Raw genomic sequence first — 11050 nt, 5'->3', positions numbered from 1 at the left:
TGGGGCGGGCTCGCTGCTCCTTCCACCATCGCTGTGAGAGGAACAGCTGGGTCAGGAGGAGGGGAGAGACACATGGAGCAGACACCTGTGCCATGCCCAGCTGGGACCCACAGGTATGTAAGCTAAATAAATGCTTATTGTTACATGAGCTCTGATTTTTGTGCTGGTTGCACAGTATTATGATGACTATAGATGCCTGATAATATCTACTCTCAATGGGGCTTTCTCCTAAAAATAGACTAGGACACAGACACAAACCCCTCATCATCTTCCTTTCCTTCGCTCCTTCCTCACCCCTACATGACCCTGGCTTTCTTCCACTGTGTTAGGCACCTGATATGGAGGAGATGTCATGAAAACGACCAATAAGATACTTTTCTTGGCACAAGGAATACAGTCTTGCTGGATGTTAGGATCTGGGGCTGAAGGGGGACTCAGTAGCAAGGGGAGGCCGTGCCGCCGAGCACCCAGGTATCAAACGGGCATCACCCTGCTCCACCCGTTGGCAGTGTGGGCTGGAGTCAATTGCTTGATATCTCTAAGCCCCAGTTTTCTTTTCTGTAAAGTAGCAATAATTATACTAATCTCATGGGGCTTTTGTGAGAATTAAATGAGCCAAGGTAGATGCACGTGAAGCACTCAGCACTGTTCTTGACCCTCCGAAAGTGCTGGGCACGGCAGTGGTAAATAATTACAACAGAACATATTGCTGCTGGAGGAGGGGCACCAGCTGAGTGTGTTCACCTGCCCACTTTGTGGAAAGGAGGGAGACTGATACCTGTCGTGGCTGAAGCCAGAGTGTGGTAGGTACTTTTGTCTAAACAGTTCCTTGTCCTCTGTGAATTGGAGACCTGAACGTTCTCTTGTGTGATGGCAGCTCTGTCTACGGCATGTTCTGCTGAGCCCCCAGAGACATGTCAATGCAGGTGAATTCCACAATTGCCTTTGGATCCTGCACATATAATATTTCATTATAGGACTCTGGAGCCAGCATGCATTTTTTTTTTTAGCCCTGTACTTGGAGGGTATTTAGCCCTGGGGAATACTGTGATCCAGTCCAGCCTGTCTCTCAGGATGAGATGAAAATGAACTTGTATAGGCCACCTACTGTCTTTCAGACATAAAAACAGAAAAGGAGATGAGCATGCAGCAGTCAGTGCATGGGCTCTATCTCTTAATGAGGGTTTCTGGCTTATCTGTGAATTTTGAAGAAGCCACCTTGCTTTATGGTGACATTGGAAAAGCTATAAACTATCAATACTCTGAGTCTTGGCTTGTGGGAGGTGAAACGTCATTTAGCATTGCTAGATCTTTCCACCTCTTTGTTGACTCTTTGTTGGTTTATCGGTGTAAAGAGAGAACACAGTCTGTGTTTGCTTCATAAAGTAATCCATCTTTGTTCATTACACAATGAATCTACTCAATTTAACAGACATCAATAGATAATTCCAATATTTAAGGTGAAACTATATAGCATGTAACATGGACCATGAGATGTTCCCTGACCCCGAGGGGCTACCCTCAGTCCTATGTTCCAGGTTGAGTTTCCCAGGAAGCAGTTCTGAGAAGGAGATTTGTGTGCAAAAAGTTAATTGGGAAGTGCTTTTGGGATGCACCACACCTGATGCGGAGGGAGGGCAGCAGGGAGGGGCAGAATAGGGAGCTGAGCTATTGTGCTGGCACCAGAAAGGCCTCAGCGGATCCCTGGAAGGGGGTGGCTCTGGAGTTAAGAAGGTCCCTTTGAGTGTTCCCCTACTGGTGTGAGGGGGCTGGGCCTTTGAATGGCATATGACCTTTGGCGAGGCAGCTCTCTTCAACCAAGAGCAAATTCCAAAGTGGTACTGAGTTGAGAGCTGCCGGTTGCAGGCAGCTCAGGGGCGAGGGCTGAGCTGTTCACTGCTGTGCACGCCATTACAGTGCACGCACGCAGGAGTACCAGAGGGTCTACAGGAGAAGCTCTAGGGGACCTCCCAACCAGAAGAGAATTTCCCAGGGAAGGCTCAGTGAGGCCTAGCTTCTGAGATGGGCTCAGGACCATGGAAATTATCTTGTACGTCATATGCACTGGGGGTGCCTGATCATCTGGAGATGTCAGAGCCTCGAAGGCATATGGGGCAAGTTTGGGTAAAAATGAGGAGCAGTTTCTCTGTGGGGAAAGTGGAGGTGAAGAGACAGTGGAAAAGTGAGTGATAGTCATCTCCATGGCTCAGACCAGTTTATGGAGAGGCGTGAGACCGGGTGAGAGACACCAGGCTGAGACCAGGTTACAGAGAGGCATGAAAGGTTGGCTCAGCTTTCGGATTTCTTTCTCAAAACTACGGATATATCTCATTAACTCAGGCTGAAGCGGTGTGAGCAGAGCTGAGCCTCAGCCCTTGGAGAGGGGAGAGGTAGAGAGACTAGCTAACTGGTGCTTCTGGAAGCCCAGGTGAGAAGTCTGCCTTGTTAAATGGGGTAAAACAGAGCTGGACCAACTGGGTCAGGTGGGAGGGCACTCCCTGGCGGAGAATCTCAAGTGCCAGACTGAGCAGTTTGGAGTTAATATTTGATCCCCAAGGAGCACTGGTTTAGGTTTTGGGATCTGGAGTGCCGCAAGAGAGCGTGACCAAAAATGAGGGTGGGAGTGTCAACACCTGTCAAAGCAATCTAGCTGGTCAGAAAGCCCTAGCACCACTCCAATTACGGATCAGCAAGTGCTTTTTAAGACTCTGCTTGAGTGCCGTGAAGGTATTAAAGAATGTATCCCAGATGCTGGCCTTGACAGAAAATGCCATTTTATAAAGTGTTTTCACTGTATCTCCTGAAGTCATGAAGAATTATATACAAAATAGGTGTAGATTGCAGATAAATATGTCTGGTCTAAAAAGAATTGGCAACACCATCTTGGCAGAATGACTGATTAGTGGCTTTTGTTTTGGAGACTGGGTATTTTTTTTTCACGTTGAATATGGAAGAGAATATGATGAAACCCAATGAGATGGAAAGATGTGCTTTCCATTCATCTGTAGACTGGGGCAGCCAATATCAATTACCATCATTAATTAGAGTTAATCAATTAAATCATTAATTTCTTGAGTCATTGGCAATAAAAAGCATAACAATGTATATTTGCCAAAACGATTTGCAATCTCAGTGAAAACAGTAATTCAGCAATTAAATACAAAGAAACTCCATTAATTTGCATTGCTTTTACTTACCAAAGCAGTTAATTACAAAGATTAGTCAGAAATTGATACAAATCAAAGTATGAGTGGCGGTGAGGAAGGATATGACAAAGTCCTTGCTAAAAGGCAAATCAATGATATTAATGTTTAGGTAATTTATTTTATGACAAAACAAGGGTTCTCATACTGCCTATCTCATGCAAATACTAGAAAGAATAGCTCATGATAATAATTGGAAAGCTCTGTACAAATGCAATCTTCCATTCAAATACTTGAAAAAGTCACAATGATCACTTACCGTTTTTGAAAGCAAAACCTTAAACCAAGAGCAAACTATTGGCAGTATTAAACAAATCAAAATTATCATTTAAATTACTTCCAATTGCAGACACTTTATAGTGTAAGCTGCCCACATCATAGGAAGGAACTTACTGTGTTGCACATGAAGAGGGCCTTAGGCTCTCAGGGGTTCATCATGCCCCAGGACCCTGGCTGCGAAGGGGTAGACTGGGTTTCATGAACCCAACCACAAGAAAGTGTGGTCATCTCTGGACAAAATATGGAAACTGATTGTAGGGCAGAACCACGAGCAGGTGGGAACTGGAGGGGACTCCCGCCTTTAAGAGGAAACTGCACTTCTGGGGTTAAGAAGTCTGTGACCCTGCTGGGACAGGTACAATACAGATTGAAAGGAGATGGGCATTTCCCTAACCAGGGCAGAAACAATGAAAGCTTTAACATTCAAAATGAACACACATTTTTAACACAAAATTAAAAACCTACGTCAATTCTAAGAATCACTAACCAAATAAATAGAAATGATGGTTTTAATTAATCAACTCCTGTACTATAAATATTTTTATTTCCCTAACATGTCTTTCCATATCCCTGTGACATAGGGATACCTATCCCCAGCAAACAGACGAGAAAATCGAGGGAGGTAGATGGTTGTTAGGCTATTGGCTACTGAGCAGCAGAGCTGAGATGCACACCCTCACAGTGGGGCTCCTGAACTGGGAGTTTAACCAGTACAGTGTTCAAAAAATAACGAGCTTTACAAATCACTGAAGAAAGACAATTCAAAACACAAACGGCAAAAATTTGAATAGCAAATCCAGGGAAGAGCAAATCCAAATGATTCATAAACATTTGAAAGATCAAATTCAGGAGCATCAGGGAATGCAAATTAAGGTAAAGGGACTAACTTTGGCTGGGAACCTCAGGGAGGCAGGCAAAGGCTTCAGGGCTGTGCAGGGAGAATGCGGGAAGTGGCATTTCTGGCAGGATGGGAACTGGGATCTCCTTGGGCAATAGCTATAACAGTTGGCAATACCACGTTGGTCTCCCTAGCCATTTCCCTCGTGGGAACCCATTTCACTGAGAGGAATGAAAGACTTTTGCAGGCACATCTGGACAAATATATAATTTCCAGATGGGAAAAATGATAACCATTTAATTGCCCATCAGCAGGGAAACTGCTGGAAGGCTGGGTAACCCATGATGCACCTGCTGCATGAATGAGCATGCATTTATCTACTGAATGCAGCAGAAGCCCCATTGGATGGCTGGGAAGATTTCTACAAAGTACTGCTGAGCTGGAAGGTGAGCTGCAGAGTAGCACCCATGGCGTCTTTATTTCTGTAAAAGGAACTGTGTGTGTGTGTACATGTTTGTGTGACTAAGTGAGAATGTGTACAATGTTGCGACACGGTTCCTTAGGTGGGAGGCGGGGAGAGGGCTTCCATGCCCTGGAATGGGGAGGGGAGGGAAGATAAGAAGAGGAAAATACAAGGAAAAAGAATGAGCCTACACTTTAAAATAGAATAATAATGTATCCGATTTATGTAAAGTAAATCTGTGAGTCTGTGAAGAAATGTACAAACATATAGTGTTAGATTTCTATCTACCCCCTTTTCCATGCACTGACCACAAGGGATACCCACAATAAGGGAACAAGCAACGTGGTGTGGATGAATGTGCATACAGGATCATATTTTGTTAACAAGAAACACCACTTCCCTATCCACGTGCGCATCTGCTGGAGTGGAGGATGGAGGCTGGTGTCCACAGACTGGGTGAGGGCAGATGAGGCAGAAGAACAGCTTTTCATTGTTTTATTCCACTCGGAATACAGGAACATTCACTCTGTAATTTCAAAACTGAAAGATACATTTCAAAAGAAAGGAAAAGGTCAACACCCGCATTTCAAAGTCATACCCATAAAATGTCCCCCAAGGATCGGCTCCTGTCCCTCAGTCAAACGCCCCTTGGTGATCTTGGATAACTGCAGATAGACACCCCCAGGGCTCCCCTGGCCAAAGCCTGCAATTTTGGTATTCCCCCAGAAGGAAGCTCTGTGTGACCCTGTGACTGCAGAGCCCTGAGCCCTACCCCGCATGGCTGTGGTAGGCTGTCTGGTCTCACCAGGCTCAGGATAGGACCTGTGAACTCCAGGCAACTGAGCAGAAAGTACGGAAGCTCACTCGCCAGAGAAAGGCACCAACTTAGAAGAGCTGGTCCTCTGGGATGCTGAGGGCTGAAATGCACATGCGCTGGGTCAGGCTGGTATCCTAGAGCATGTGGGAAGAAAGATGATATGCTTCCGATTACTTAAAGTGCCAGAAGAACATCAGTATTTTTAATGATATAGGTTTACTTTTTAATAACAGAAGCTCTGGCCAGAAAATTGTGGAGATGCTATAACTCCTAAAAAAAGAAATTTTGCTATAAGTCATCCTGTCCTTTTCTTAGGCATGTGCATTCCAAACATCGGATTCCTCCTCTTCTTAGCGGGTGGCTGTCTCTGAAATTTGGGCAAAGCAGGAAGAACTCCCGGCATCCCAGCTCTGGAGACCCCAGGGTGGACACAATCCTGAGAGGGATGACACGAGAAGGGCAGCCCCACCTGTTCACACAGCTCTCGGGGCTGTCACGGGACAATTCCCGTCGCTGGAGACCAGAGCCCATCTGCTTATACCTCTGCAGCCTGTAGGGACAAGCCCATACACAACCTTGCAAGGTCAGTTATAGATGTTCTGTCTAAAATTAAATTTGTACTGAAGAAGAAACGGTGCCTAACTAATAAGGCGCCTTCCTTTCCCCTGTGTGGTTGCTGGGATGATGAAGGCACCCTTGCACCCCCAATTTCTGCTTCCTGTATCACCCAGCAAGGCATAGCTGACTTCTCTGGTGAGCCCGTGGTCCATGTCCAGAGGGCCGTAAGGAATAGGCCCAAGGCAGGGGGTACTGGATAGAACTTGCAACCTATTCATATGTATGGACTACCTTTTTTTCAAAGATTTTATTTATTTATTTGAGAGAGAGAGAGAGAGCAAGTGAGAGAGCAGGAGCAGGGGAACAGAAGGAGAGGGAGAGAGAGAATCTCAAGCTGACTCCCTGCTGAGCAGGGAGCCCGATTAGGGGCTCAATCCCAGGATCCTGAGATCATGACCTGAGCTGAAACCAAGAGTTGAACACTTAACAAACTGAGCCATGCAGGCGCCCCTAATTTATCATTTTTTAAAAAGATTTTATTTATTTCTTTGAGAAAGAGAGTGAGAGAGAATGAGCACAAGAAGGGGAGAGGGAGAAGCAGACTCCCTGCTGAGCAGCGAGCCAGACGCGGGGCTCAATTCCAGGACCCCGGGATCATGACCCAAGCTGAAAGCAGACGCTTAACTGACTGAGCCACCCTGGCACCACAAAAAGCAGATTTTTTTATAATTAGATTTTCTTTTCACTTGGCACGAAAAGTTCAGCATGTTACTTAATACACAGAAGACTGTCACATGTGGACACACATGTACATACACTCCCATGCACACACACACACACACACACACACACACACTCATACTTCCCTTACTTTGCATGTCAATTCTGATTCCAGACACTGTAGCCTCTTCCTACGCTGTTCTGTGAATGATGAACTAAGGACACCCAACACACATTGCTTGCTCCTCTCCCAGAAGTGACCAGCTGCCCCCGGCCAACTGTTAACATCTGCCCCCCATAGCAGTCATTCTTTCTTTGAAAATGGAGTGGGTGGTACCGGCCCTGCTCTTTCTTTTTTTTTTTTTTTTTTAAAGATTTTATTTATTTATTTGACAGAGAGAGACACAGCGAGAGAGGGAACACAGCAGGGGGAAGTAGGAAGCAGGCTTCCCGCCGAGCAGGGAGCCCGATGCGGGGCTCGATCCCAGGACTCTGGGATCATGACCTGAGCTGAAGGCAGACGCTTAACGACTGAGCCACCCAGGCGCCCCGGCCCTGCTCTTTCTCCTGCGCTGTTACCAGGCCATGGAGAAAGCACCAGCTGCACCTGCCATGGAAATCAGTGCAGATGGAAGAAAGAGGCTCAGAATCACCACTGGGGAACAGAAAGGGGCCCAAGTGCACATAATCAAGGATTTTACACTTTGTGTATGGGGCTGCCTATGGAGACATCTTTGGGGGTTTTCCACTCTAAAGACCAATGGGACCTCTGCTTTTGAGATAAAGGGAGAAGCTTGCTGCCTTCAACTTTCCTTCTGCTCTCCATTGGGGAATCCTGTAATTTGCATTTTAGATGTAAATTCATGTAAATCAGCACTTATTTTCAGATGAAATCCTACCATTGAGAACAATCTGGAGTCATTCTCTAATGCCAGCATGCATTTGATCCCCATATAATTTCTTGGCATATGGATTAAGCCTGCAATAAGGGTGGCACGCTCATGATTGGGCATGCAAGACAATTGACCCTTATTTTGCCACAAGGACAGGGAAATCTAATTTTAACGCCTTTTTTAGCATCTGAGACAAAGCCGGGCTCAATGCCAGTTCTGCTAATTGGCTGGAGTGTGGGCCATCCAGTACCAACCTTTTGGGGTCAGTTATATTTTCTTTTTGCCTTCACTCCAAAGAAAGCTCTTCATCCCCGGTCTGTTCATTGTCAGTCGATGTGTTCAGTTTCAGTAAAGCAAGAGAATGTATGTAAACCAACTCAAATTAACTATCCCTTTCAGGCAGACCTTACCCCAGGGCTGTGTCCTTGTGAATGATGGATGTATCATTCTGGTGATCATATCTGTATTCAGAGGAAAGCCCTGAGCAGAAGTCTTTAGGAAGAAAGAAGTTGCAATACTCAAGTCTTTGGAAAAATAGGTGCTGATAGGACATACCAGCTTGCAGCTCTTATTGGGAATTGAGAAAATAAAGAAAAGGTAGGGAATGTTCTTCTGAAGGCTGAAGAGCATTGGCTATCTAAAGACACATTACATAGATTGGTCACATTACACAGATCTGTTGTTACATAGATTTAGATAAACATTAGAAAAAAGTCATGAGCCTGAAATAGAACAGTACATCATTTGGAAAAGCATTAGATTACAAGGCAGAATATCAATATAGACTGACTGTGAAGAGGCTCCTTGTGTGTCGTAAGGAATATGTGCCGGAAATCACACTGAGGAAGATGAGGCAATGGTCAAAACAGGACACTCATAGCGGGTGCAGAATCCTCAGTGCATCATGGTGGGTAGAATGAACCAGGCAGCTTCTCAGATGACTCTGTTGAGGGTAAGGGGGCCGAGAGTAGATGGCACACACTCTCTCGATAATACCAGGAGAAATAATTCTAATGATTGTAAAAAAAAAAAATCAAGATTTTTTCTTACCCCTTACAACTCTTGTACATCTATTATTATTGTTAAACTACTTTTGAAATATGGATGGATAGTTCTTGCTGATTTTTTGCTTTTCTTCTCTTTTGGGAGATTTTTGGGGGTGCGGTTTGAAGCTGAGAGTTTGCTGTCACCTTTAGCTGTCATTCTGTCTAGGGATCTTGGTGAGGTGGCCAGCTGACTCCCCTGGGTGAAGAGGCAACAGCCTCCGCGCATCTGTAGGGACCCGCTAACATCTCTCAGGCCAGGAGTCAGATGGCAGGGAAGGAGCAGGTGGGGTTTAATTAGCACAAAGAGCCAGCTCATTAGTGGCGAGGGGTGTCTGCCGGGAAGCTGAGCAGGCAGCAGCCCCTTTAAAGGGAAGAAACAAGGAATTGGTGACGAATCGTTATTAAAATGCAGACAGGCTTCAGCTAAATCATTATACTCATTCCCATAATGAGAGGCCAACAAATAGAAACGTCCCACCCGAGAGTCCACAAATAGAGTTCGAGGGGGCAATTTAGATAGGGAGGGTCCTGCAGAGAGCAGTTACAAGGCTTTAGCACTTGAAGAACTGAGAATTTGAGGGAAAGATGGAATAGGAAGATTTAGTCAAGTGATGGAATAACGACCTTCGAGAATAAAAGGGGCTGCTATGCTGAGATGGTGACCAGCTGTCCCTTCTTTCCAGTGAGGCAGGAACAAAGGCAGGGAGAGGAGGGGCCAGTAAGAGGGGGTGGCATGTGGGGGACAGGGGGCGGGAACTGGGGGGGTGAGCATGGCAGCTATAAAAGTCATGGGCCCTGGAGGTAGTTCTCGGTGTGGACCTGCAAAATAGCCTGACTGATCTTAGCAAACACCTGACCAGTGCCCTCCAGGAAGGCTCACTGGGGAAAATGGAGGCTCGTGGCAGGGGGGCACGGGCACCCACTAGGGTTCAAGGCCTCCACTGTTCTCAGGATGCAGGACCCTGGGGGTGGCTATCAGAGCCCCCAGGGCCGGCACAACTGTGGTGGCGGGAGGCACAGCACAGACCTCCCCACGTCCCAATGCAGGTGAAGCCCAGACCTAACACTGGGGTTTTCACCTGTGTTTCCACCTCCTTCCTGCCCCACTTCTAGGACAAGGTCCAGTTCAATTCACGCTGCCTGTTTCTACAGGCCCAGCTCCCTGGAACACACTTCCTAGTAAGTCTGCAATGTCAGCAACCTCCGCAAAACAAACAAATACCTTCGTTAGAGTGGAAAAAAAAAATGAAGCCGCAGACCCGTTTTCAGGATCACTTTTGAAGGAACAAGTGTGGAGTTCTCAGATTCTAGAGGTGATGGCTGCTGATTATAGTTGGAATAATCTCTCTCAAATCTTTTGAGAACAGAGGCTATAACTCCAGCTCGTGGAATGCTGCAAAGTTTCTGCCTCAGAGAGGCTCTGATCAGTGAAGGGTCCCTCCTGGGTCTTGAGAGCTACCGCGCTCTCCCAGCACTTTCCTTGTCTGAGGACTGCTTGTTTGGGAGCAATATCATGGAAAATGAAACTTCACTTACTGGACCTTTGCTGAGGATGGGCAGAGAGTAAATATGGCCAGCGCTTTTTTTCCTCTGTCATCCTCCTATAAATCCAATTCCATCTCTTCTCTGTTTGCGTCGCTAAGAGCACCAGACCCGCTCAGTGATTCTCTCAGGCATGGTCATGCTGGCTTCACGGAGGGGAGGGCAACGATCAATAGATTCATCTCTGAGCTGTGTGCAGTTAGATGACAGACACGACGTCCTAGCCCGCCACAGGCTTCATTGACTGATTTTGTTTGTTCCAATGGATAAGTCGCAAGGTCTGGGGTGGTGTGGTCTGGGGAGAGATGAGCCCATGACCAGGCTGACATCTCTTCATCTGTCCCAGAGCCAGGACGAGGAGGGAGGAGGTCGCACCACCCTGCTTCTCCTCCATCTTTTTTTTTTTTTAAGATTTTATTTATTTATTTGACAGAGACACAGTGAGAGAGGGAACACAAGCAGGGGGAGTGGGAGAGGGAGAAGCAGGCTCCCCGCTGAGCAGAATGCCCGACATGGGGCTCGATCCCAGGACTCTGGGATCATGACCTGAGCCGAAGGCAGACGCTTAATGACTGAGCCACCCAGGCACCCCTGCTTCTCCTCCACCTTAGACATGTTGTAAGTACCTACAAGTTTTTCCAGGAAAAGCACTTTGGTCAATTAAAAAATTAAGATATTTACATATCATAAA

The sequence above is a fragment of the Halichoerus grypus genome, chromosome 2, assembly GCF_964656455.1.
Source record: "Halichoerus grypus chromosome 2, mHalGry1.hap1.1, whole genome shotgun sequence".
In the NCBI taxonomy this organism is placed as follows: Eukaryota; Metazoa; Chordata; class Mammalia; order Carnivora; family Phocidae; genus Halichoerus; species Halichoerus grypus.
Note: the sequence above shows the minus strand (reverse complement) of the source record.